This window comes from Antechinus flavipes, chromosome 1 (genome assembly GCF_016432865.1).
Source record: "Antechinus flavipes isolate AdamAnt ecotype Samford, QLD, Australia chromosome 1, AdamAnt_v2, whole genome shotgun sequence".
NCBI classification, from domain to species: domain Eukaryota; kingdom Metazoa; phylum Chordata; class Mammalia; order Dasyuromorphia; family Dasyuridae; genus Antechinus; species Antechinus flavipes.
Window position 1 is genome coordinate 413,947,326 of NC_067398.1, and position 27,741 is coordinate 413,975,066.

The window sequence follows — 27,741 nt, forward strand, 5'->3', positions numbered from 1 at the left end:
TATGCTTTTTCCATTTCACTAAGTCTATTTTGTGTTGCCTTTTCCAAACCCTCCTGTGAAGTTCTAATTTCCTTTCCCCATTTTTTCTTCCTACTCTCTTTTAGAGCTTTTATAATTTTATTTTTCTAGTAGAGCCTGATGTGGTTTGTCAACTATTTGGGCTTCATCTGGAGAAACTCTGCTTTTAGTCTCCTCAGGCTTTGAAATCTCCTTTTCTCTTTCACCATAAAAACTATCTATGATCAGAATTTTCTTTGCCTTTTTACTCTTTTTTCCCTTTTTTTTAAAGTTGGGGTTGGTGGAGTTGTGAACGAATCCAACCATTCTGGAGAGCAATCTGGAATTATGCCCAAAAAATTATCAAATTGTGCATACCCTTTGATCCGCAATGTTTCTATTGAGCTTATATCCCAAAGAAATACTAAAGAAGGGAAAGGGACCTGTATGTGCCAAAATGTTTGTAGCAGCCCTATTTGTAGTGGCTAGAAACTGGAAAATGAATGGATGCCCATCAATTGGAGAATGGCTGGGTAAATTGTGGTATATGAATGTTATGGAATATTATTGCTCTGTAAGAAATGACCAGCAGGATGAATACAGAGAGGACTGGCGAGACTTACATGAACTGATGCTAAGTGAAATGAGCAGAACCAGGAGATCATTATACACTTCGACAACGATATTGTATGAGGACATATTTTGATGGAAGTGGATTTCTTTGACAAAGAGACCTAACTGAGTTTCAATTGATAAATGATGGACAAAAGCAGCTACACCCAAAGAAAGAACACTGGGAAACGAATGTGAACTATCTGCATTTTTGTTTTTCTTCCCAGGTTATTTATACCTTCTGAATCCAATTCTCCCTACACAACAAGAGAACTGTTCGGTTCTGCAAACATATATTGTATCTAGGATATACTGCAACATATCCAACATATAAAGGACTGCTTGCCATCTAGGGGAGGGGGTGGAGGGAGGGAGGGGAAAAATTGGAACAGAAACGAGTGCAAAGGAAATGTTGTAAAAAAAAAAAAATTACCCTAGCATGGATTCTGTCAATATAAAGTAATTATTAAATAAAATTTTTTTTTTAAATTTTTTATTTAATAATTACATTATATTGACACTCGTTTCTGTTCCGATTTTTTCCTCCTCCCTCCCTCCACCCCCTCCCCTAGATGGCAAGCAGTCCTTTATATGTTGGATATGTTGCAGCATATCCTAGATACAATATATGTTTGCAGAACCGAACAGTTCTCTTGTTGCGTAGGGAGAATTGGATTCAGAAGGTATAAATAATCCGGGAAGAAAAACAAAAATGCAGATAGTTTACATTCGTTTCCCAGTGTTCTTTCTTTGGGTGTAGCTGCTTCTGTCCGTCATTTATCAATTGAAACTCAGGTCTCTTTGTCAAAGAAATCCACTTCCATCAAAATATGTCCTCATACAATATCGTTGTCGAAGTGTATAATGATCTCCTGGTTCTGCTCATTTCACTTAGCATCAGTTCATGTAAGTCTCGCCAGTCCTCTCTGTATTCATCCTGCTGGTCATTTCTTACAGAACAATAATATTCCATAACATTCATATACCACAATTTACCCAGCCATTCTCCAATTGATGGGCATCCATTCATTTTCCAGTTTCTAGCCACTACAAACAGGGCTGCTACAAACATTTTGGCACATACAGGTCCCTTTCCCTTCTTTAGTATTTCTTTGGGATATAAGCCCAATAGAAACACTGCTGGATCAAAGGGTATGCACAATTTGATAATTTTTTGGGCATAATTCCAGATTGCTCTCCAGAATGGTTGGATTCATTCACAACTCCACCAACAATGCATTAGTGTCCCAGTTTTCCCGCATCCCCTCCAACATTCATCATTATTTTTTCCTGTCATCTTAGCCAATCTGACAGGTGTGTAGTGGTATCTCAGAGTTGTCTTAATTTGCATTTCTCTGATCAATAATGATTTGGAACACTCTTTCATATGAGTGGTAATAGTTTCAATCTCATCCTCTGAAAATTGTCTGTTCATATCCTTTGACCATTTATCAATTGGAGAATGGCTTGATTTCTTATAAATTTGAGTCAGTTCTCTATATATTTTGGAAATGAGGCCTTTATCAGAACCTTTAACTGTGAAAATGTTTTCCCAGTTTGTTGCTTCCCTTCTAATCTTGTTTGCATTAGTTTTATTTGTACAAAAGCTTTTTAATTTGATGTAATCAAAATTTTCTATTCTGTGATCAGTAATGGTCTCTAGTTCATCTTTGGTCACAAATTTCTTTCTCCTCCACAAGTCTGAGAGATAAACTATTCTATGTTCCTCTAATTTATTTATAGTCTCGTTCTTTATGCCTAGGTCATAGACCCATTTTGATCTTATCTTGGTATATGGTGTTAAGTGTGGGTCCATGCCTAATTTCTGCCATACTAATTTCCAATTATCCCAGCAGTTTTTATCAAATAATGAATTCTTTTCCCAGAAGTTAGGGGCTTTGGGTTTGTCAAACACTAGATTGCTATAATTGACTATTCTGTCTTGTGAGCCTAGCCTTTTCCACTGATCCACTAATCTATTTCTTAGCCAATACCAAATGGTTTTGGTGACTGCTGCTTTATAATATAATTTTAGATCAGGTACAGCTAGGCCACCTTCATTTGATTTTTTTTTCATTAATTCCCTTGAGATTCTCGACTTTTTATTGTTCCATATGAATTTTGTTGTTATTTTTTCTAGATCAATAAAATATTTTCTTGGAAGTCTGATTGGTATAGCACTAAATAAATAGATTAGTTTAGGGAGTATTGTCATCTTTATTATGTTCGCTCGGCCGATCCAGGAGCACTTAATATTTTTCCAATTATTTAAGTCTGACTTTATTTGTGTGGAGACTTTTTTATAATTTTGCTCATATAATTCCTGACTTTCCTTTGGTAGATAGATTCCCAAATATTTTATGGTATCAACAGTTATTCTGAATGGAATTTCTCTTTGTATCTCTTGCTGTTGGGTTTTGTTGGTGATGTATAAAAATGCTGAGGATTTATGGGGATTTATTTTGTAGCCAGCTACTTTGCTAAAATTATGAATTATTTCCAATAGCTTTTTGGTAGAATCTCTGGGGTTCTCTAGGTATACCATCATATCATCTGCAAAGAGTGATAGTTTGGTTTCCTCATTGCCTACTCTAATTCCTTTTATATCTTTCTCGACTCTTATTGCCGAGGCTAGTGTTTCTAATACGATATTAAATAATAATGGTGATAGTGGGCAACCTTGCTTCACTCCAGATCTTACTGGGAAAGGTTCCAGTTTTTCCCCATTGCATATGATGCTTACTGATGGTTTTAAATATATGCTCCTGACTATTTTAAGGAAAAGTCCATTTATTCCTATGCTCTCAAGTGTTTTTATTAGGAATGGATGTTGGATTTTATCAAATGCTTTTTCTGCATCTATTGAGATGATCATGTGGTTTTTGTTTGTTTGGTTATTGATATAGTCAATTATGCTAATAGTTTTCCTAATATTGAACCAGCCCTGCATTCCTGGTATAAATCCTACTTGGTCATAGTGTATTATCCTGGTGACAATTTTCTGTAATCTTTTTGCTAATATTTTATTTAAGATTTTAGCATCAATATTCATTAGGGAGATTGGTCTATAATTTTCTTTCTCTGTTTTCAGCCTACCTGGTTTAGGTATCAGTACCATATCTGTGTCATAAAAGGAGTTTGGTAGGACTCCTTCAATCCCTATTTTTTCAAATAGTTTATATAACATTGGAGTTAATTGTTCTTTAAATGTTTGGTAGAATTCACATGTAAATCCATCTGGTCCTGGGGATTTTTTCTTAGGGAGTTGATTGATAGTTTGTTCTATTTCTTTTTCTGAGATGGGACTGTTTAGGATATTTACTTCTTCCTCTGTTAGTTTGGGCAAGCTGTATTTTTGGAGGTATTTTTCTATTTCATTTAAGTTGTCGAATTTATTGGCATAAAGTTGGGCAAAGTAACTCCTAATTATTGCTCTAATTTCCTCTTCGTTAGTGGTGAGTTCTCCCTTTTCATTTTTAAGACTAACAATTTGATTTTCCTCTTTCCTTTTTTTAATCAGATTTACTAAGGGTTTGTCTATTTTGTTGGTTTTTTCATAGAACCAACTCTTAGTTTTATTAATCAATTCAATAGTTTTTTTACTTTCAATTTTATTGATCTCACCTTTTACTTTTAGAATTTCAAGTTTAGTGTTTGACTGGGGGTTTTTAATTTGTTCCTTTTCTAGCATTTTTAATTGCAAACCCAATTCATTGACCTTCTCTTTCTCTATTTTATACAAATAGGCCTCTAGAGATATGAAATTTCCCCTTATTACCGCTTTGGCTGCATCCCATACATTTTGGTATGATGTCTCATTATTATCGTTTTCTTGGGTGAAGTTATTAATTATGTCTATGATTTGCTGTTTCACCCAATCATTCTTTAGTATGAGATTATTTAGTTTCCAATTATTTTTTGGTCTACTTCCCCCTGCTTTTTTGTTGAATGTAATTTTCATTGCATCGTGGTCTGAAAAGGATGCATTTACTATTTCTGCCTTACTACATTTGAGTTTGAGGTTTTTATGTCCTAATATATGGTCAATTTTTGTATAGGTTCCATGAACTGCTGAAAAGAAAGTGTATTCCTTTCTGTCTCCATTACATTTTCTCCAGAGATCTATCATATCTAACTTTTCTAGTATTCTATTTACCTCTTTGACTTCTTTCTTATTTATTTTGTGGTTTGATTTATCTAATTCTGAGAGTGCAAGGTTAAGATCTCCCACTATTATAGTTTTACTGTCTATTTCTTCTTGCAGCTCTCTTAGTTTCTCTTTTAAGAATTTAGATGCTACCCCACTTGGTGCATATATGTTTAATATAGATAGTGCTTCATTATCCATGCTACCCTTTAGCAAGATATAGTGTCCTTCCTTATCTCTTTTAATTAGGTCAATTTTTGCTTTAGCTTGATCTGAGATCAGGATGGCTACCCCTGCTTTTTTGACTTCACCTGAAGCATAGTAGATTTTGCTCCAACCTTTTACCTTTAACCTGCATGTATCTCCCCGCTTCAGGTGTGTTTCCTGTAAACAACATATTGTAGGATTCTGGCTTTTAATCCATTCTGCTAACCGCTTCCTCTTTATGGGGGAGTTTACCCCATTCACATTTATGGTTAGAATGACCAATTCTGTATTACTTGCCATCTTGTTAACCCCGGTTTATGCTTTCCTCCCTTCTTTCCCCTTTCCCCCCTTCCAAGTATTAAGCTTGTGAGCACCCCTTGCTTCTCACAGCCCTCCCTTTTTAGTGTCCCTCCCCCCGCCTTAGAGTTCCTCCCCCTATCTTACCCCTTTCCCTCCCAGTTCCCGTATTCCCTTCCGCTTAGCTTATTCCTTCCCTTTCCACTTTTCCCTTCTCACTTTTCAATGAGATGGGAGAAGTTTCACCATAGATTGAATATGTCTTAAGATTTTTCACTTAAAGCCAATTCTGAAGGCAGTAAGATACCCACTATATTCATCCCCCTCCATTCTTTCTCTCAGATATAATAGGTTTCCTATGCCTCTTCATGAGATGTACTACCCCCACTTTACCCTTTTTCTGGTACAATGTCCTTTCCACATCAATTTCTAGAACAAGGTATACATGTATTCTTTATACATCTATATAGTCAAAATATAGTTCCCAAGATTAATCTTTACCTTTTTAGATTTCTCTTGAGTTCTGTATTTGTAGATCAAACTTTTTGTTAAGTTCTGGTTTTTTCATCAGAAATAGATGAAATTCGCTTACTTCGTTGAATGACCATCTTCTTCCCTGGAAAAAGATGCTCATTCTCGCTGGGTAAGTTATTTTTGGTTGCATACCAAGTTCCTTAGCCTTTCAGAATATCATATTCCAGGCCCTTCGATCTTTTAATGTGGATGCTGCCAGATCCTGGGTGATCCTTATTGTGGCTCCTTGATACTTGAATTGGGTTTTTCTAGCTGCTTGCAATATTTTTTCTTTCATCTGAGGGTTCTGGCATTTGGCCACTATATTCCTTGGTGTTTTGATTTTAGGATCCCTTTCAGTGGGTGATCGATGAATCCTTTCAATGTTTATTTTTTCCTCTGTTCCTATGACTTCTGGGCAGTTCTCTTTGATAATTTCCTGGAAGACAGTGTCCAGGCTCTTTTTTTCATCATGTTTTTCTGGGAGTCCAATGATTCTCAGATTGTCTCTCCTGGATCTGTTTTCCAGGTCTGTTGTCTTCCCCAGAAGGTATTTCACATTTTTCTCCATTGTTTGATTTTTTTGGATTTGCTTGACTGATTCTTCTTGTCTCCTCGAGTCATTCAATTCCACTTGTTCAATTCTGATTTTCAGTGAAGTATTCTCTTCACTCACTTTTTAAAATCTTTCTCTAATTGTCCCATTGAGTTCTTTTGTTCTGTGGAATTTTTTTCCATTTCGCCAATTTTGTTTTTTAGAGAGCTGTTTTCTGTTTCCAGTTCACTAATCCTATTTTTCAAGCATTTTACTTCTTTATCCACTCTCTCTTTAACTTTCTCCAGGCTCTTTTGCCAAGCCTCCCTCTCCTTTTCCCAAGCCTCACTCTGCTTTCCCCATTTTTCTTCTAGCTCCCTTGTGAGAGCCTTTTTAATCACTTCTATGAGGTTCATCTGTGCTGAGGAACAGACAATCTCCTCCTTTGGGGAATCACCTGGGGACTGCCTGTTTTTAGTCTCCTCAGGATTTAGAGTCTGCTCTCTATCTGTGTAGAAGCTGTCAAGGGTTAAAGTCCTCTTCAGCTTCTTGCTCATTCTGTCTATTAATCAGAGACAAACTACCAAAGAAAAACAGAAAAAACTGGAGTCTTTCTTTGGGGGGGGGCTGGGTGTGTTATCGAGCTTCCTCTACAGACTGCAGGGGCAGCAGTGAGGCACTAGCAGGACTGTGCTGCGCCTGCGCTCTGAGATCCCAGAGCGTGCTGAGTCACTGAGGGGGGGGAAGGGGGGGCGGCCAGGTCCTGAGAGACTCCAGCTGTTTGGGGTTGTATTCTTCAGCCCCGGTGTTTTTAGCTTCTCTGCTGGGCTGCTGATTTGCTGCAGGTTCCAAACCTGTAGCGAAGCTCTCCCCGCAGAAACGGCTACGATCACTCTCCACCCCCTCTCCAGTCTGCTCCCGTGCTCTCACTGCTGCTGCCCACCACCTGCGCCTGATCTAAAACCGCCCCAGCCCTCCAGTAAAGACAGACCTTTCTTGGCGGATCTCAAGGATGGCTTCTCTTGGTAACTATTTGTGGGTTTTTTTCAGTCAAGCATTGGTTCAGAGGCTTGTAATGAAGTGGATAGTGAGAGAAAGCGCGGAGCTTATGCAACTGTGAGCCTCCTCTCCACCATCTTAACTGGAAGTCAATCTTCAATAAAAATTAAAAAAAAAAAGTTGGGATCTGTTTTTAGGGCAAGGAACATTTTCCAAACTTTTTCTACTAGTGGCAGCAGCTATGCTGACTCACTCCCAGTGCTGGGTAAGCATGGCCAGGCCCCTGGGACTCCAGCACTTTGGGGTTCATTATTTATCTTTTGTGTTTGTGTTTGAAGTTTTATAACTTCTCTGCTGATCTACTGGCTTGAAACCAGGGCAGAGTAGGCAATACTGATGTGGATTCCCTGAGTCATGGAGTCTACTCTGCCCAGCAGGAGTTTGCATTTCCCAGGGTCTGCACAGCATGTCTGGAGATGATGCTCTACCTGCTTGCACCTGGCTGCCTCCCTCTGTGCCCGATCAAAATAGACTTTTTCTGGCCATTTCAAGATAATCTTCTGCTGATAATTTGTTGCACTCCCAATATTTGTGGATTCTGCCAGTCCAGAACTAATCCAAAAGCTAGATTTGGTAATTAGTCTGAGGTCATGGGAGAAGATCAGAAAGAAGCATGTGTCCACTCTGCTAACCCATAATTGACTTCTTAAGATAAAATGCAATTGTCTCAGTCTGTCATTTAAGTTCTCTATGATACCTTTCTAGCTTTATTTTACTTGATTTCCTTTCTATTCTATATGTCTATGTTCTATATCAATGAACAATTTGCTATTGCTTCAAATTTAAGACTTTACATCTAATCCTTTTGAAGATAACGATAGTCCCTCCTAAATGCTAATTATCTAATTCCTTTTTATACAAGAGTCAGTTCAGATTCACTTTCCTCTGTGAAATGTTTTTTTAGTTTCTCGCTTATCTATCTGTAAATTCATTGGGTGGATCTCCAATTTTCACTATTGTAGTGACTACTTCCCCTACTGATGGAGAGCAATAATTACTTTGCAATTGATAGTTTTAATTGGCTGGGATAACATAAGTTATTATCCTAGGATCACACAATCAGCCTTAAGGCTAGACTTGAAATGAGTCTTCTTGAACCAACTGGCCTCTCCCCAACAGGAATATGAGCTGTATAAAATATAGTCATGAGAGGACCAGTATGACATCTTCATTGAAAAATAGTGTGCCTTCTAGTTCAAAGTTGTATTTTTTTGTGTGTGTGGGTTTTTTTTAAGGGATATTCTCTTCAAAATTTATGCCTTTGCTATTGCCTATATCCACTTCACTGTCTTCCCACAGCCATTTAGTCACTCAATACAATGCGTCTTTACCTATTGAGATTATCTATTCTTTGAAGGCCAAAATCAAATGTCATCTTAACAAAGTAGTTCTTGATTCTAATCATCTCCCTCCAATCAAAGAAGAGTTCTCTATCTCTCCAAATGTTTTGTAATAGTTTGCTTTTATTTTTCTCTTTGATACTATTGTATAGTAGTACTTGGACTTTCAAGGGTTAGGTTAAATGAATAGCTTTTGTAATTTTTTTTCTATTATACTGTAATTCAATGAGATCAGAGATCATATCACTTTTTCTTTGCATTCCTAGCACCCAAAATACTGCCTCACACTCTGTGAGTGTTTAATAAATATGTGGTCAATTTTATTCAAACCTATGATTCATATTTGCACTCAAATTTCTCAGAAAATAGTTTATACATAGTATATATTTTTGAAAAAAGAAGAATTATTGTAAAAATAAAGAATACTGTCTCTTAAGGATAACTTCCAAATATTCTTTTAATTAAGGATATTTTCCATTTAATTTTTAATTTTAAGGAGATTTTGTTATGACTGTTTTAATTTCCATAGACACATTTTATGGCCATATTTGAGAACATTTTCATCTGAAATTCTCATTCTCATTCTCAGACTAAATAAAGAACTTGTTTTTATGTTTTTATTCTACTAAGCCATTTTTTTTGCAATTTTTTCTGAGTTACATAACCAAAATCTTTACCTGTGTGATGTTTTCTTGAAATATTTCAAGTTATCTTATAAATCCTAGTTCTGACAAGTTGATATTCTGTATAGAATACAATGTTGTTGACTTTTAAAACTATTTAACTAAAATATAGTGATTTCCCACAAATTGCATAGTATAGAAAATCAATAGGAACTGATACTAGAAATTGGAAGAATAACTTTAAAAAGAAAGCTTGCATCATTTGTAGCAGTGAACCCTTTAGGACAATGCTGAGAATACCAGTAAGGCAAAGGTGGAAGTAGAGGGAAGAATTTTGAATTTCATCTACTCCATTTGAGTGTAAGCTTTAATTTTTTTTGTCCTCATAAATCATGAGATTTGATCATCTTTAAATCAAAGCATGAAACTTTTATCTCCTAGTGATTCCCTTCACCTCACTTTCCCTCAAATTAAATGTATCTTATGGCAGAAGCCCAAGCTTATATTGCTTAAGTACTTGCTTTAGGGAATGTTTTATCATTTAGAGTATTCATCTCTTTGGGTTACAAAATACCTTTTGTGTACAATATCCAGTTGCAATTATGTATTTGAAAATCTTTTGAGAAGGGATGCTGACATCAATGGAGACAGCAGTTTTCTGGCTGAAAGTATTCAAGTGGAAAAAAGGAAAGCAAATGGCCAAAGGTCCTGTCTATGAATGAGATTGAAATAGTCTGTCAGCTGCCTAAATTGTTCTGAGATATTTCAGTACATCTCTATATAAAAAAATCATTATGGTTCAGAGAGTTTGCTGTAGAGAGGATCGTTTTTCAAACCATAACCAAACTTTTTCAATTTGCATTAGTAAAGTTATGAAGCCAAACAGGAGGAGCTATTTGCACTAATCTATTAGTTTAAAAAAAAATCTTGGAGGATGGAGAACATTACCATCTCTCCTGAAACTGTAAGCATATGTGTATATTCAATAAAGCATTTTAAGCATCATTAATACTGATCTAGGACAGTACTGCATTCATCTTTCTTGAGTATTGGTTTCATTGATGCAGTCTGCCTGAACAACCTTCTTTACTTCAGACTGTTCATCTATCTTGTAGAAATAGCTCAGTATGTGCATTCATCATTTCAATGATATGTGGTAAAAGCTCTACTCTTTTTTCCCCCTTCCTATGGAACCAGTGTATTTTCACGGCCTCTGCTTTCTAAGCCCATTAATAGTAATGAAGTTATATGCTTCATTCAAGTTCTTTCCATGGACTGCTGCTCACATCTGAGGAAGCAATAAAAAGCAGTAGGTAGTATATGAAAATGAAGGTGGTTCCCTCTCCACCCCCTCTCCTCTTCAAAACAAAACAAAATAACAATAATTGGAGATAGCCATTCTTTCAGATAAAAAAAAAGGGTGGAGGGATAGAGGTGATGATAAAAATCAAAGAAACTCTGGAAAGAGAAACTGGAAGGATTCCTGTTTCTATCTCAGCTTGGTATTATACAACAACTTAGTGTTTTCTCTGTGGCATAGAATTCCTGGCAGGTAGAATATTATTTACAGTTATAGAATATTCCATAGCAGATTAACACAACGTGCTCTGTTGGGAACTCCCTGAGAAGACCTCCTGGAAGGGTCAGTGTTGTACACTATATGCCTAAACAGATTTAGCTTAGCTGAAAACATGTGATCTAAGAGCTAAAACATATTTCTCAACCCATGCATTAGATATAATACAGTGAAATACTAGATAAAAAGAAATAATGTATAGTTTGAAATAAATGAAATTAGATATGGATAGGCCCCAACAATATTGTACTGAATCCAAACAATAAGCAGAACTCCAAAATATATTTAAAATCTATAGGTGTATTCATTCATTCAGGTGAAATGTTTGCCTAAAGACATTTACTTTAAGAAAATATGCACTTATTAAACTTAAAAAGAGAAAAATTATTCAGATTTTTACATGGAGATTCAGGTAAGACTATACTATCTAAACAAATTAAATCTGTTGTCTATATATAATTTCCCTATATTGCTACTCGTGCTTAGCACCACTACCTGATACATGCTCATTCTTCATATTATAATAGGACCAATGATATCATAATATTGGGATCAAGATAAAGTGTGTTTGACTGTGGCTAATCAGTCAAATATGAGCTCAGAAAGCTTCACTACAAGTCCAGGATAAATAATTGAATTGAACATTTGGGATAGATATTTTTCTAGATTTCCACATCTTATGTTTTCTTTGTGTAATTGTGATTATGATTTGCTAACAAAGAACAAAACCTTCTATGATGCAGGCATGCTATTCAGTGTCTCCCATGCCTCAAAACAATACTAAAATTCTATCACTTCTGATTTCTGTGTGAGTAACTTCCTTGTGCTAGTTCTTCCTGAAATTATGAAAAAAATTTTTTTTTTTTTTTAGGTAAACAAATGTTTGACATCGGAGCCTAATTCGTTGGAACTACATTCTCTGCAGTAGAATTTGAATGGATGGCAGTTCAGGTCAAAAGAGAACTTCAATGGACAGGAACTTATCTTGCCAGGTGATCTTCAGAATCTTCTTAAGTAATTCAAATAAAAGCATTTTAATTTACTGATGTGGAGCTTGTGTACTGTCCAGGTTCCCTAAGTACACAACAATGAGGTCAGAACAATTGCATCCCTGAAAGCATACTTCAAAGAGAAGTAAACTATTCTAGACCATTCAATATTTCTCCATTTGCTGTAACCATTAATTCTATACATGAATGACATGGTGTACCATGAATGGAAAACTTGTGTTTTCTTCAAGTTAATTGTCAGGCAAAAAAATTAATACAAGTGGAAAAAATTGATTCATTCTCTTAAAGGCTTCCTTAAGTGTACAATCATCTGTAAATAAAAAGTTGCATTCAAACTCTCTCTCCTTTCTTGTATTGGCTTTTAGCTTTTGTAGCTTTATTAGTAGTAAAAACAAAAACTATGAACAAATTCCTATGCATGCTGCATATATTTTATTTTGAAGAAACAAAATGGGAACAAATACAATATTTAAAATGAAGTAAAGTTGAATCAACAAACTTACCACTATTTCAATGGGAACTATATGCCTGCTTTTGACTAATGAAATGGTCAATGTCAGGTTCCATGTTTGTCACTGCTAGTCATAACAAGTGATGCAAGTGTGCATCCATTAATCTTGATCTGGTTGGAGATTTCAAATGTTTCATTTTTGAAAAAGTCTGTTCACAGACATAAGGGCTGCCAAAGATGGTTGCCATTTTGAGCACATGGTTCCTGAGATGAGGATATGTCTCAGAGGGGAGAGATGCATAGAAATTATGAAGTCTGCTTGACTTGAATGCATCTTTCAGAGAGTCATAATTCTGCAGTTTGGCCAGTTCCATTTGGTAAATTGTATCCACATTTTCAATGTTAATAGAAAATGGGTTACAGAAAAGCTGTATGTCCTGTTCATGGAGATGAAGCTCTTTAAATCTAAATTGGAACTCCTTTTGCAATTTTCCAGTGAATCCACACATGTTTTGTTTGGGAATGCATTCAGCAGTTTTTCCGCGAACAGATTTTGAGTTGTGGGGAGATGGCAGAAGTTTTCCTCCTTCACTTGTTTGATGAGGAGGCCTAATTTTACTTCAAATGCTTTGACATGTGATTGCATATCACAGATGAGCTTCCCCTTTCCTTGAAGGTGCATATTGAAATTGCTGAGTAGCTCTGTTACATCTGTCAAAAAGGCAAGGTGCCATTTCTATTCTGCATCATTGCACTCATACTTCTTTGTTTTTTGAAAGCAGAAAAGTTGTAATCTGTGGAATTAAGTCATAGAAATGTTTCAAACCTCTCCTTCGACTTAGCCCATGGACTTTTGTGTGATATAGAACATCTTCATACTCAACATTTAGCTCAGACAGAAATTCCTGAAATTGTCTGTGATTTAGTGCATTAGCTCTAATGAAGTTAACACATGATACAACAATTTTCATAACAGAGTCCCACTTAAGTGATTTACTACACAGCACTTGTTGGTAGATGAGGCGGTGTATGGCTATTGGATAAGAATGGTTATGTTTGTCCATCTCTTTGTTAATGCAAGCAATTACTCCTTTCTTAGACCCCACCATGGTAAGAGCACCATCAGTTGTCACGCTGGCCAGTCTAGCTCTAAACTATTCATAGTTTGGCAAACCTTTTCATAGATATCTTCTCCTGTAGTTGTTCCTTTGATGCTTTGCAGTGCAACAAGCTCTTCTATAACTTCAAAATAATCATTTGTCTCACAAATAAAAATTAGAAGTTGTGCAGAATCATGAATATCATTGCTTTTGTCAAGTGCCAAGGAAAAATATGAAAAATTTTATGGAGTTTTGCAAATGCTGATGCAAATTGTGTCCTATTTCTTCAATCCTCCATGTAATTGTAGGTACTGAAAGACTCACTGTACTAAATAAATCAGCCTTCTCTGGACACATCTCTTTGGCAACAGAAAGAAGGCATTCTTTAACAAATTCTCCCTCCACGAATGGTCTGCCAGTGCATGCTATTAGCTTGGCAACTTGAAAACTTGCTTGCAGTGATGAAATATTTGGCTGCTTCTGCTTCCCAAAAGTATTTTGCTGAGTTGTCAAGTTTTCAGTTTTAATATTTTATCTTTTCTCACTTCTCCAACCAAACAATCATATTTATCTTTATGTTGAGTTTCATAGTGTTGATGCAAATTATATTCTTTGAACACAGAATATAGTGTCTGGCATATCAGACATACAGCTCTTTCCTTGTACTGCATGAAAAAGTAATCATAAGTGCACTGTTCTTTGAATATCCTACATTCCAAGTCAATTTTTCTTTTTCTTGACATCATTATTTCCTAGGGATTCCAAATTGCTATTAGTAAAATACATACATATATATATATATGGCATGCACAGCATGCACTGTACATCCCCCACGCCTGTCTGTTGTGGTGGCTGCCATTACTATACAAGGCCATGGGCCATCAGTTCTATGATGTTTACTGATGGTTTTAAATAGATGCTACTGATTATTTTAAGGAAAAGTCCATTTATTCCTATACTCTCAAGTGTTTTTAATAGGAATGGATGTTGGATTTTATCAAATGCTTTTTCTGCATCTATTGAGATGACCATATGGTTTTTGTTAATGTGATTATTAATATGGCCAATTATACTGCTAGTTTCCCTAATATTGAACCAGCCCTGCATTCCTGGTATAAATCCTACTTAATCAAGGTATATTATCCTGGGAATTTTCTGTAGTCTTTTTGCTAATATCTTATTTAAGATTTTAGCAACAATATTCATTAGGGAGATTGGTCTATAATTTTCTTTCTCTGTTTTCAACCTACCTGGTTTAGGTATCAGTACCATGTCTGTGTCATAAAAGGAATTTGGTAGGACTCCTTCATTCCCTATTTTTTCAGATAGTTTATAAAGCATTGGGGCTAATTGTTCTTTAAATGTTTGGTAGAATTCACATGTAAATCCATCTGGTCCTGGGGATTTTTTTTAGGGAGTTGATTAATAGCTTGTTCTATTTCTTTTTCTGAAATGGTACTATTTAAACAATTTACTTCCTCCTCTGTTAATCTGGGAAGCCTATATTTTTGGAGGTAGTCATCCATTTCTCTTAGGTTATCAAATTTATTGGCATAAAGTTGGGCAAAGTAACCCCTTGTTATTTCTTTAATTTTCTCTTCATTGGTGGAAAGTTCTCCCTTTTCATTTGTAAGACTACTAATTTGATTTCCCTCTCTCCTTTTTCTAATCAAATTTACCAAAGGTTTACCAATTTTATTGGTTTTTTCATAAAAACCAACTCTTACTTTTATTTATTAATTCAGTAGTTTTTTTTTTTTTTTTTTTTTTTTTTTTTACTTTCAATATTATTAATTTCTCTTTTTGATTCTGGTCTTTTTCTAGTTTTTTAAGTTGCAAGCCCAATTCATTGATCTTCTCTTTCTCTGTTTTTTTTTTTTCAAGTAAGCCTCTAAGGATATAAAATTTCCCCTTATTAATGCTTTGGCTGCATCCCACAAATTTTGGTATGATGTATCATTGTTGTCATCATCTTGAGTGAAATTATTAACTGTGTCTATAATTTGCTGTTTCACCCAATCATTCTTTAAGATGAGATTATTTAGTTTCCAATTACTTTTTGGTCTATTTATATCTAACTTTTTGTTGAATGTAGTTTTTATTGCATTGTGATTTGAAAAGAAAGCATTTACTATTTCTGCCTTCCTGCATTTAATTTTGAGGTCTTTATGTCCTAATATATGGTCAATTTTTGTGTAGGTTCCATGAACTGCTGAGAAGAAAGTATATTCCTTTCTGTCACCATTCAATTTTCTCCAAAGATGTATCATACTGAATTTTTCTAATATTCTATTTACCTCTTTAAAATCTTTCTTATTTGTTTTGTGATTTGATTTATCTAAATCTGAGAGTGCAAGATTGAGATCTCCCACTATTGTAGTTTTGCTGTCTATTTCTTCTCGCAACTTTCTTAACTTCTTCTTTAGGAAATTAGATGCTATACTGTGCATACATGTTTAATACTGATATTGCTTCTTTGTCTATAGTACCCTTTAACAAGATATAATTTCCTTCCTTATCTCTTTTAATTAGATCAATTTTTGATTTTGCTTGATCTGAGATAAGGATGGCTACCCCTGCTTTATAGACTTCACCTTACGCATAATAGATTCTGCTCCAGCCTTTTACCTTGACTCTGTATGTATCTCCCTGTTTTAAATGTATTTCCTGTAAACAACCTATTGTAGGGTTCTGACTTTTGATCCAGTCTGCTATCTGCCTCCCCTTTATGGGAGAGTTCATCCCATTCATATTTACTGTTAAAATTACTAATTCTGTATTTCCTACCATCCTAATATCCCTAGATTATGCTTTTTCTTGCCCTCCTTCCCCCCTTCCTTAGTATTAAAATTATTGGTCCCCCTTGCATCACGCAGCTCTCCCTCTTTAGGATTCCTCCTCCTCCCTTTGAATCCCTTCCCCTTTCTTGTATCCTTCCCTTATAACTATTTTTCCTTTTCCCTCTTCCTGTCCCCCTTTTTAATGAAGTGAGAGAAGATTATCTGCAAAATAAATGTTAATTATTTCCTCTTTGAGCCAGCTCTGATGAGAGTAGGATTCACACAATGTTCCTCTTCTAAGTTTCCTCAGATATGATGTTTCCTTTGCCTCATTTTCTCCTATAGTTTCCCTCTTTTTATCTCCCCTTTTCCCTTTTTCTAACACTATCCCCTTTCCATTTCTACTTCCCTTTTTTTATGTTATATCAGTAAAATCAAATTATACATGTGGTTTTTATTATATCCACCACAGAAATACAGTTCTCAAGAGTTCCTTTTACCTTTTTCTACTTCTCTTGAGTCCTGTGGTTGGAGATCTAATTTTTTGTTTAATTCTAGTTTTTTTTTTTTTTTTTCCTTAGAAACAAATGGAATTCCTCTGTTTCATTAAAAGTCCATCTTTTTCCATGGAAAAAAAAAAAAAAAGCTCAGCTTAGCTGGGTAGTTTATTCTTGGCTGCATTCCAAGTTCTTTTGCCTTTCAGAATATCAAATTCCAGGCCCTTCAGTGCTTTATTATTGAGGCAGACAGATTGACCCTTATTGAGTGACCCTTATTGTGGTACTTCGATATTTGAATTTTTTCCCCGGCTGCTTGTAATATTTTTTCTTTAGTCTGAAAATTCTGAAATTTGGCCATAATATTCCTCGGAATCTTTATTTTAGGGTCTTTTTCAGAAGATATTCAATGAATTCTTTCAACGCCTATTTTACCTTCTGGTTCTATTACTTCTGGGCAGTTCTCATTGATGATTTTTCTGTAAAATAGTATCTGGGCTCTTTTTTTAAATCATAATTTTCAGGTAGTCCAATGATCCTCAGGTTATCTCTCCAATTATCTCTCTCCTAGATTTATTCTCCAGGTCTGTTGTTTTTCCACGTAAATAGTTGACATTTTTTTTTCCAATCTTCCATTTTTTTGGTTTTGCTTGACTAATTCTTGATGTCTCAATGAATCAGTCATTTCTATTTGTTCAGTTCTGATTTTTAGTGAGTTATTTTCATTAGCTTTTTTTTACTTCTTTTTGTATATGCTCAATTGAGTTTTTAAATGAGTTGCTTTGCTCTATGGAGTTTTCTTTTTTCCATTTCACTATTTTTTTTTTTTAGTGAGTTATTTTCTTTTTCCAATTCACAAATTCTGTTTCCCTTCACTTCTTGGGAGTTTTTTACTTTTTCCAATTCACATTTCAGGAAGTTGTTGCTCCCTTGAATAGCTTCTTTTTCCTTTCCCCATTTTTCTTCTAGTTCTCTTTTAAAATTTTTAATAGTCTCTTCTAGGAGAGCCTTTTGTATTGGGGACCAACAATTGTCTGGAGACTGCTATTAATATCTTCAGGGTTGAAAAGCTGTTCTCTTTCTGTATAGAAACGATCAATCCTTCTTTTGATGTTTTTACTCATTTTGTTAAAGCCTGTAAGGTCTGCCTTCAGAGCCAGGAGGTTACCAGCTTCCTCTGCAGGGCAGTGAAAGGTGTATGGACGGGTAGCTGTCCTGCCAGCCTGCTACAAAAAGCAGTGAGGTGCTGGAGTGGTCTGGGAAAGAGTTCCCCACCCGGGAGTAATTCAGGCCTGCAGGGCCAAGCTGGGAAAGTGACCTGCAAAGAACCCCACTGTGTGAGATGACTGCCCTGGGGCTAGACATTGAGCAGTGAGAGTTTCACTACCCCAAGTCAAAGACTGCCCTAGGGCTGTGGGTGTTAGCAGCTGAGCAAAGTGAATGGATTTGCAGGGACTGGAAGTGTCTGCCCGGGAAGCATAGTCCTACTGGGGAAGTTCTATTGCCCCAGGCTGAGCCCCCCATGCTGCTGATTAGAGGCTGCCCAGGCTGTGCCCCGCTGCCAGGCAGATTTGTAATTGCCCCCTCAAAAGCCCCAAACTGCAGGATGTGGCCACAGGGCTGCGGTAAAGTCTGCCTGAGTCACTTCCATGTCTGAGTGGCCACAGCCAGATCTTGTTAGGTTCTGGTGTTTTTTAGAGGACCCTCTTTTTTAGGCTTTAATTTCTTTGCCAGTTTACTGCTTTGTAATCAAGGCAGAGCAATTAGCCTATAGCAGAGTCATCTCTATAACTTCTCTAGCCACAGAGATCATCCCCGCCCCTGGTCTGCTCAAGATGCTAGCCTCTTTCTGCCTGTGCTAGTCTGTTCCTGGCCCCTCAGGACAAACTTTTCCTGGCGATCTTCCAGGTTGACTTCAGCTGGTAATTTGTAGTGCTTCTCATCTTCATGAATTTAAGCAGTGAAGAGCTATTTTTGAGGCTGAGTTAAATAGTTGGTTGAGGGGATGAGAGGAGTTTAGAAAGTCGCGTGTGCCTTCTCCGCCATCTTGGCTCCACCCCCTGTACTTTACTTTGGCTGAAGTAAAAAAGAGATTGATAAACTACTGTTAAATCCAATGGAATTCTTATGTTATGTTTAAAAGCTTTTGAATTTACCCATCATTTTCATCAAGCCAATTATGATGTTTACAAATATTTTGGTTCAGATAAGCAAATGTGGTTCTGCACACCAAGTCTCTGACAACTTCCCATTCCTTTCTTACTTCACTGTTGCTAATAATGTTTTGGTTGAAAGTTCACTCCAAGTCAGCAATAGATTGTTCATGCATGGAGAAGCATTCTAATTTGTTGATGTTGAGTCTTTTGACAGTTGTCTTATCTTGGGACTGATGCTTTGTTTAAATATGATTATTTAGCTTGAAGAGGATAGTCTATGTTTGGCCCAGCACTTTGTGCCTCATATTATATTTGTATCTCTCACGTCCTCCCTGTCTTTTTGCCTTATAATAACATACTCTATTAAATGTCAATGCTTGCTGAGAAGGATGTGCTTGTGACATTTTGTTACTAATTTAGGTAAATGAAATACAGTGTTAGTGATGAAAAGGTCATGAGATGCACATGTCTTCAGTAACATGTGAGTGCTGTTGTTTCTGAATTCTATTTTATCCAAGGACTCCTAGCTATGTCTGATAGACTTTGCCTATTCTAGCATTAAAATTACCCAGAATCACATATTTGTCCTTTTTTTTTCCCACATTGATGATGAAGGTCTCCAGGTCTTTGTAAAATTTTTCTTTGGTTTCATTAAGTTTTATAACTTTATATAAGTTATATAAGTTTTATGAAACATATGCTCTATTGATGTTGAACTGACACTTTCTTACAAGAGGAAATCACATTGCCAGGAACCTATTGTTAACTCTTTTTTGAAAACACATAAGCTTGCTGATTAGATCACTCATTTCATGGCCCCTTTCATTTTGGTAGCTACTCAAGAAACTTGTGTATACAGTTTTGGCTTTGGCAAGCTGGCCCTCATTTACCAGCTCTGTTTCATTCAAGACTACTTATTTGGATGCAGTGTCTGCTGTTCTCTCACCATTAGCTCTCACCATTAGAGCAGTTTGTCTTTCAGGTGTACTGGATTTTTTTGTTTTTCATGAGTATAGTCACATTCCGTATACCAAAGATGAATAGAATTATCTTGAATAAAATTTTACGTGTGTGTGTGTGTGTGTGTGTGTGTGTGTGTGTGTGTTTTCACCATAGGATTGGATTCCTACCTGATGTAGTAAAGTTGAGTGAAGGAGATAATTTTTAGTCTACCTTTTCCTACCCTTTCTCATTCCAGGACATGAGGGGTATGGTACTTTAAAAAAAGCTGTCAGATATTTATAGAATATCTGCTGAATCAAACTAAGAATACTTCAGTCTAGTGAGAAAATGATCCTATAATCTGGGTCACCTATGTGCAGGATTGTAACTCTAGCTTAGTCCCTAGCCTATCACTCCAACATCCCAAGGTATGTAAAATAATAATACAAAAACATAGTGAAATAATAAAATAGGAAAATAGTGAATGATGGATGGTGTCTTGTCTTGTATATGAATTGAATTTAAATGATGGTGAGTTGCACAAAGTGTTCAGCCTTACTATCCCTTCCAGAGTCATAAAATACAAAAAAAAAAAAAAAAAAAAAAAGATGACTGAAAATAGCCTGGAATGCCATGGATGACCTTATAATCTTTGACATCTGACCAAGCTCTAAATTCTCCATCTCCTAGCTTAATGATCCACTGGAATAAATTTCTCTCATCCATCTGAGGAAATCTTCACAGGCTTGGGGAACATAATCTTAATTTATCGATGAAATTGAGGCCTGTCAGTTACTTTTAATATGATCTAGGCCATTTGCCCAAAAAGTTTAACTGGGAGTGCTGCTTTGCTTGATACAGTTTCTTGTAGTCATTAATGAGAGTTTGGTGAGAGGTTGACATCAAAAGTGGTTAAACATTTCTGAAAAGAATTCTGCAAGCTCTTATAACAACATGGTAGTCACTCTAGAATATCTCATATACCACATACTGTAATACATAGTAAGCACTTCATAATGTTTGTTATTGAAATATGGATTTATGAAAATAATTTTGATTTTTACCTGAAAATACCAAAATATTAATTTCTAACAGATGCTATTATGTCTTTTAGATGACTGTTACATTTTCAAAAAAAAAAAGTCTGACTTTCATATAAGAAGTTAAGTTTGAATTGCTTTCAGAAAATACAAAATTCTTTTGTCAAAATTTTTGCTAATAACAAAGACAAATATTTTAATACATATATTCTACAATAGTTTTTGGATGACTATAGTCTATGACTATAGTCTTTGAGGAATTAAAAATGATTTTTAGCACAGCTTAATCGAGAAGAGCTGGGTAAGCAAGAGCAGACTGCAGCACAGAACACATAAGAGATTTTAAAATGCAACAGGAATAAGACATTATCAGGACTATCCCCGAAGGGCTATAAAATTGTGCATATCCTTTGATACCATAGTGCCATTACTGAGTCTGATTCCCGAGGAAAGCATAAAGGATGAAAAAGGACCCACATGTGCAAAAATGTTTAAAGCAACTCAAGGGAAATAGCAAATTGGAAAATGTATAGATGCCCATCAATTGGGAAATGGCTGAATAAGTTGTGCTATATGAAGATGATGGAATATAATTATTCTATAAAAATGATGAACAGAGTTGTTAAAATCAAAAAAGTTGATTTTAGAAAGACTTGGAATGATTTACACAAACTGATGCTGAGTGAAAGAAGCAAAACCAGTAACACTTTGTTTTTAATAACAGCAAGTATCTGCTATGATCAACTATGAAAGAGTTGATTTTTCTCAGTGATTTAGTGATCCAAAGTAGCCCCAATAGATTTTGGATGGAAAATGCCATCTTCATCCAGAAAAAGAACTAAGAAGACTGAATGTAAATACTATGTTTGCTTCTTTTTTCTGTTTTTTTTTCTCTCCCATGGTTTTTCCCCTTTGCTCTGATTATTCTCCCCCAAAATGGTTCATAAAGCAATGTGTATTAAAATAAATAAATAAATGTAGTAATAAAAATGATATTATCAAGGAAATGCATAATCAAAAAGAAAGGTAGCTGATCAGAGAATGAGGTCAGATGGATATCTGAAGTGTTTCATTAGTATCTTCATAACGTCATGAGAAAGTGAGGAAGATGCCTCAATCCAGTCCCTAAGGCAATTATTGAATACTCCAAAACAAATTTCTAGGAGACCTTAAATAAGAGTTATCCAAGTCAGATATTATGCAGTTTGTAGCATGAATCTTCATAGACTTTATCCAAATCATTGAGGTGAGAAATCCTTTAAGTATTAAAAACAGGTAATAACACATTTAAAATGATTTAAAATTTTCCCAAGTTTTGAATTTTAAGCATTTATTAATTTAAATGCATTTTAATTTTAAAAAATTTAGCAATATTTAAGTAAAATACATTTGAATTAACAAATTTATATGACTTTCATTTGTTTTCATTGACTCATTTCAATTATGCCTTTCTTCATGATCATATATTTGGGGTTTCTTACAGGATACTAGTGTATTTTACCATTTCCTTCTCCAGTTCATTTTACAGATGAGGAAACTGAAGCAAACAGAAACAAAGTGTCCTACAGCCATGGAGTGTCTGAAACTGGTTTCCAAACCAGTCTTGCTCCATTTCTTGAACAAGCTGATGTATATAAATATTTTCTAGAATTGTCATATTAGTTCCCATGCTGTTCTTGATCTTCACTTGGCTACTTAGATGATTTCTTATACATTGTAATAATTTATTGTCAATACCAGTTTGAACTGTTGGTATATCTACATAAACATTTACATCTAATCTCTGTTTATTTGGATATATGTGTGTATAGCTATATATGTAGGGTAAGCATATACATAATATAGATATACACACAAACATGTACATGTATGTGCACATGTTTATACATATGGATATAGATGTATCTACATCTGCATCATCATAATCGTCAATCCACTATGCTTTTCTTTTTTTTCTCCTTCATTTCCCTTCTCCTCCCTTCATATATCTTCCCTTCCCTTTCCTCTCTCCTTTTCTTTTCTCCTTCAGTAGCTCCAAATATAACCAATTAGTTAAAGATTATAAGACCCTAGAAGTTGGTGGTGAACCAATTAATAGATGAATCAATTAACAATTTTTGTTAATACCTGGCTAAGTCTTAGTCACATAGACATAGTTATTCTCCCTTTCCTTACCTTGCCTTACATATTTTATTTTCAGTACGATAATATATATAGATATAGCCTAAAAGTGTCTTGGCTTGTCAGAATTTTAGATTTATCAATATTATTAAAGTGAGAACAAAACAGTGGATATTTTAGCATTGTCATGTAAACTTTAAAACTTCAGAAATCCATGAAGAAAATGGGAGGCTTTTCCAAAATAACTGGTTCATGTTATTTTTGGTAGTTGGTTAATTACTGTTCAGTTGGCTTATCATTAAGTGTAAATTACTTCAGTTTTTGTGATTCTGGTAAAGCATCAATTTAATGTTTGAGAAAGTACTAACACCCCAGAGATGCTGTATATTGCTCTTTTTAGGAAATTATAGGCATGTACTTGAAGCCTATATTTTAATCAGGGATTATCCTGCAGACACAGGGACATTTATCCTTTAGTATAATATAGAATAAAACCTACTTTGAAAAACTAGAAGCATAGTGAAAATTGAAATGATGATCCATGACAATAGTAGCAGACTTTCACAGTCTATTTGTGATTTTTAGATATATCATCAGCATGACACATATAATAATAATAATAATAATAATAATAATAATAATAATAATAATAATAACAATAGACTGGTAGAATTTTTTAAAGAGCTGTAAGATTTTTAGAAACTACTTTCAGGAATGATTTAATAATCAGTTTATGACTGTTTGTCTAGGAAGATATTCTCTTATTATTATTATTTTTAACCAAGGTACAAATTACATCTTCTGGGATCTATTCTTGATCTCTGGTAGTTGGTAATTTGCAGCAACTCCTGCTTTCCCACTGATGCAATTTCACTTATCTAACAAACTTCTAGATTTAAAAAATCCCAGTGAGGCCTATTTTCCTTCTCTCCAGAAACTCAGTGAGATAGCAACTTCAGAATACATATTGCTATGTATTTTTATAATGGAGGACTGAGAATCAGTATTTATCGATACATTTATCACACAAGAGGGACTTAGTACAGGGGATTTTCTGCACACCCCTAGATGTGGCTAGTACTATGTAAAAAGGATCAGATTAGTGGTAGGATTGGACGATATTTCTGAAACATGATTTGTTGCCAAGAATCTACTATCTCTCCAAGCAGCTTAATTTATTTTGAATAGCTTGAGTTAACAGAATTTTCACACCAATCCCTTCTCACCCTCACCCAAACAATCATTGTAGCAAAACAAACTTCTGCACTCAGGGTAGAAAAAGAACAAATCTAAACCTTCTTTCCCATGACAGGCTTTCAAATATATCAATATTATTATATCCTGCCCTTTTTCCTAATCTTTTCTGTAGGCTAAGCATATGACTTCTTTCAAATAATTTTTCATGTCTTGGACATGAGGCTATTCCCTTTTCTGGTTGCTCTATATTAGGTGGTCTCCAAAGTACCAATGCCCTTCTTAAATTGCCCATAGTTATATGAACACATTATATGGTGAGAATACAAGGGGAATATCAAATCTTTATTCCTCTTCACCTCTCTTAAATCTCATTTATTCTTTTCACTTACATATGATACTGTTGACTCATCCTGAATTTATAACCACTAAATGTTAAGATCTGGTTCACACAAACTGTGGTTTAATAATGTCTTTCTAATTTTGTCATTGTGAAATGCAAGGTATAATGTTAATTTATATTGAACAATAATCTCTTGTTAGATGTATCCCATTATTATTATATCCTGTATATGCACATACACACACACACACATATAATTGTATCTTATTCTCTTGTCCAGTGCATTACCTATATCTCCTATATCTCCTAGTAACTTCCCTAAGTAACTTTCATATATGCAAAGCCACAATTAAAAACAAAGGTACTAAACCCAGTAATAAGCAAAAATCTCTTAGGCGTTTTAGTTGAAAACTTTTGTCAAGTCAAAAGCAAACTGCTATCATCATCATTGATCTTCATCCTCAGTGCTATTACATTTCACCTCTAGCTCTATGTTCTTTCTTTCATTTGGGTGCTAGTTGTACCTCTAGATTAGAATTTTTTACCTAGGTGAAAAAGGCCATGTTTTGTCTCACTATTTACCTAGCCTTAATTACTGAATGACAATTGCCTCAGGTTTTTTCTAATAACTTAGCTTAAAAAGTTCAAGGTCTCCTACTGAATCCAGAGCTGTCTCAAATCATCCTATTCTAGACCCAGATTGCTGTGGAGCAGAAAATGAGTGGTTTCTTTGTAGAGTCTACCCTCACTTACAAGCAACTCAATTGCATGTCATGACATCACCTTTTTCATGTCATGATTTTCTTTGAGAATAAAGGACAAAAAATGATTAACAACAACTGTACCTGGAACTCACACATTCTTCTTATAAATGAAGAACACTATGGAAATATGATAATCTCCTGGAGAAAGAGGACTCTCAAAGTACAAATTCTTCTCATTTAAAATTCAACACAATGTGACAATTTCCCATTGTAGATTCACAACTTTGCCCCCGTGGTAATGATCTTACTACATTGTCTTTATTCTGTGGCAAGACATTCCTCCCTCATATGATCAATTCTCTAAATTTTTTTCTAAGCCAATAACTTTAGAAAATTTGTAAGATTCACTAAAGCTTAAATGGACTATATCAAAAACACCTAGTTTATCCATTTGAGACATGTAAAAAAGAAAATCGATGTAGTCTATCAAGGTTTATTCTTGTTAAAGGACCTCCTACTTACAATGACCATTTTTAAATAAATTCAACAAAGTTCTATTTAATAATACAACCTATATAATTTTTAAATCAAAATCAAGATCGTTGGCCCCTAGCTTTCCAATTCTATTGAAAATCCTGTAGTATCTCTTCCATTCACCAGTTTTTCAACATCACAGTCAGAAGCTCAGTAATCAGAAACTTTATTTCTTTCACTGTCTAAGATAAAGTTCACATAGGTCAGATGACTCATAAACTTGAAATGAAGTTTTGACTTTTCCATTATGCCCTGATTTGTTTTGGGTATCAATTTCTGTTTCACAATTTTGTTTTGTTTCCAAGCCAAAAATTATAGTTATTGGCAAAGAAAGGAAACAAAAAATAATAATTAGCAGTTCTGCCTCTTTGTTGTCAGTTATCACTATGTTTTCTATACCCTAGTAGTAATACCAATTCTTTGAAACTTAAACATTTCATTTTTTAGAATTTCTTAAACATTCTTAGGCTGAATCCATCTGAAGATTTTTTTTGTAAATTATATTCTATCATATCTACCATTTCTCTTAATCATTTGAAATTTAATCTATGAAAATATTGTATATATGTTAGACCATTCTGAATTTCTTTTCCTTACCTATCATAATCTCTCCCTCTTCTTAATATTCCTACAATTTCTTCCTATAAATAAGTTGCTTTTAATGACAATCATCTCCAGAATATAAAATTTTCTTTTTTTAGTTCTTTAAACTTTTGATGGAAGAAATTTAAGGCAAATTTGTGGTATATTACCTCTTTTGCTTTTGGCAGAAATAAATAATTGCAGCAAATTTATAGAAGATTATAACTTCCAATTATTTCATGAATCATATTCATTAGCATGCTTAGGAACAAGATTTTGTTATTCTACCCATATTTATAATATATTTCATCTCTCTGAGTAGGTAGTCTTTGGTCTAATATGATGGTAAAATCTTTCCATTTCTGTACTATATAATCTTCACTCAAATATTCTCACCATTGCATTTTTATCTTACTTCTTGGTATGATTGAAATAACAACAGTAACATTTATATAGCTCTCACTTATCACCAGTCATTGTGGTAGGTGCTTAACAAATATTATCTTACTTGTTTCTCACAACAACCTTGAGAGGTAGGGACTATTTTCATCCTGGTTTTACAGTTGAAGAAACTGGACAAAAAAGAGATATTAAATGACTTGTTCAAATTGCAAAACTGGCAAATAGATGACTGGTGCTGGATTTGAAGTCTTTTATAATGAAATGGAGAAAGAAATGAAGACTGTTATAGTATCTTTTGCTATGAAGATATCATAAAGAATCAGCCACAAGAACTTTTTCATTATAGGCCCGGAGCCCTATCCATTGCACTACCTAATTGCCTCTAGGTTTAGAAATTGGAGCATTCTTTTTTTGCATGTCGTAACACCAGAAAAAAAAAAAAAACAATTAGCCCTACAAATTCTGTAAATTCATAGCTACGCAAAAATATAGCTTATGTATTTCCACAAATGTGTTTGCTTTTACTTGGTACTTAAAAATCTTTTTATGGAGGATTCTGGGAAGATGGCAGAGTAGGTCAGAAAATTTCAAGCTTTTCAGATTGTTCCCACAAACAGAACAAATTTACACCTGAGGATGATCATTGACTGATAAAATAAAAAGAGGACCTAGAACAAAACAGGGTCCTCCTGGGAAAAACCAATATGACCCAAAGAAAGACCTTGGCTGGACTCCAGTGTGAAGTGCAAACCCTCCCTGCGAACTACACAGAAACATCAAGTGGGGACTTATGAGGCTAGTTGTGTTTGGCTAGAGCCTTAGCAGGAACCACAGAAATTTCACTTTCTGGAGAGTTTGAAAAGTTGAGGGTCTGAGTTTGGAAATATTGAGTGAATCTTCCCTAATCAGGAACACCAGGCTCAGCTGTGCTTTGGGGATGCTTCCATGGGTGAGAAGGAACTATCACACTAGGTGAATG